The sequence below is a fragment of the Propithecus coquereli genome, unplaced genomic scaffold, assembly GCF_000956105.1.
Source record: "Propithecus coquereli isolate 6110/MARCELLA unplaced genomic scaffold, Pcoq_1.0 Scaffold167, whole genome shotgun sequence".
In the NCBI taxonomy this organism is placed as follows: Eukaryota; Metazoa; Chordata; class Mammalia; order Primates; family Indriidae; genus Propithecus; species Propithecus coquereli.
Genome location: NW_012141302.1, coordinates 3,724,846 through 3,726,940, shown reverse-complemented (window position 1 = coordinate 3,726,940; position 2,095 = coordinate 3,724,846).

Genomic DNA, 2,095 nt, shown 5'->3' with positions numbered 1-2,095 from the left:
TTTATATTGTAAAATGAAATATATTAATATTTAGAATATTTGCATCACTTAATAAACCAATATTTTCCAAATTACCAATGTATAATGTTAAAAAATCATGTACGTGTGAGAGTTTCATTCAAAGAGCAAGAAAGGCCAGAGAATTTTCATATCACAGAGTACAAAATTCCTTCCTTCATTTATTCATTCATTTATATAGTTTTGGATTGCACTTTGCAACTAACTTTTAAGAAACTAGTAGTTCCAAGTGGTAGTTGTAGCATTAATAAAAGGTGTTGAAAATAATCCTACCTTTTCCAACTGTGAATATATGAAAGAAAATCTTTCTTAATATACATCAAACAAAACAACACATTGCAACAGATTAAATGCAGTATCACATATGAGACTCCAGATGTCTCCAGATGTTCACCAACCATTAAAGAAATTTGCAAAACTGTAAAACAGTGTTACTCTTCCTGTGGTAGGCCAGTTTCTCCAATGGCTCCCAAGATTCCTGTCTGTAATATACATGTCTGGTATAATCCCCTCCCCTAGAGTATGGGCAAAACCTATGACTGTATAACCTCTCTTGATTAAGTTATACTATAAAGATTACAGGATAGTCGCTCTTCTGATTAAGTTACCAAATACAAAACTCCCTCATAACAAACTTAAGAGAGATTCTCCATTGGCTTTGTGGAAGTAAGGTGCTAGGCTGTGAGAGAGTGTGCATACAGTATAATACCCTTGCCATAAACCCGAGTATAGGTGAAACCAATCTGTGGTGTTAGAAATCAGAATGATGGTCACCTTTGCAGAGGCATGGAGAATAGTGACTGGAAGAAACCATGGGGAGAACCTCTTTGTTGCCAGGAATAGCCTATTTCCATTTCTGGGTGCTGGTTACAGGAACTTTAATTCATAAAACTTCAAGTAGCCATATTTGTTGACTTGTGTCCTTTGATGTATGTGTATTATATGTCAATAAATAGCTCTAATTTACTCATTTCCTCAAGCATATTTTACCACCCTCTTATGTAACCAACAAATGCTACAAGAGACAATGTATATTAGATTTCTACTGCTGTGCAACAAACTACTATAAATTTGGCAGCTTAACACATATTTTTCATCTCACAGTGTCTGTGGATTGGGAATCTGGGCACAATTTAACTGGATCTTCCGCTTGGGGTTTCACAAGGATGCACACAGTGTCAGCTAGGGTACATTCTTTTCTGGAGTTCGGAGTCCTCTTCCAAACTCATTAGCTTGTTGGTATAATGTATTCCCTTGTGGCTGTATGACTATAATATTTTCAGCTCCTCAAAGCTACCCTCAGTTTGCTATGTGGCCCTCTTCTTAGACTGCTCATATCACAGCAGCTTGCTTCTTCAAGGCCAACAGAGAGAATCACCCTCTAGTCTTCTAAGGTCCTATCTTACACAATGTAACCTAGTCAAGGGAATGACTTTGCCCATCACTTTGCCCTTATTCTATTGGTTTTAAACAAATCACAAGTTCTGCCTGTACTTAAGAGTAGCTTATGCAAAGGAAGTCGAAGGGATTATTGGAAGCCACTCTAGGTTCTGTCTGTCACACAAAGTATCAATGATTGCTGAAACAACAACAACAAAACAACCATTACCATTATATAGCATTTCTCCAAACCCTAAAATTTTACTTTGCAGATTTACAAAATCAATTTCTATCTTGAGAAGCTTTAGCAAGTCCTTTAGAAAATTTCTTTATAGCTGAGCATGTATAAAATGATTAGTAGTTTTTGGAATAAGAAGTATTAAAATCAGCATGTTCCTGCTGTGTTAATCAGAGATTTCTGGCCTGTTAATTAGTATAAATTATATGAGAAAGTACATTCCCCAGTCTTTTTGATTCTCAACTTTAGGGATTCTGTAAATTTGTCTTTGGTAGGTGCTTATTCTATGAGATAGGGTGTGAGCTAATCCTTCCATGTGTGATACCACAGACTATAAAATATACCAATGAGACCATTAACTAAAAAATTTCCTAACAGTTTTTATTAAGTTTTAGGAAAGTATTTCAACAAGTTATTTTTTAATGACTGATCAGTTAATTGAATGATCAAATCACTTTG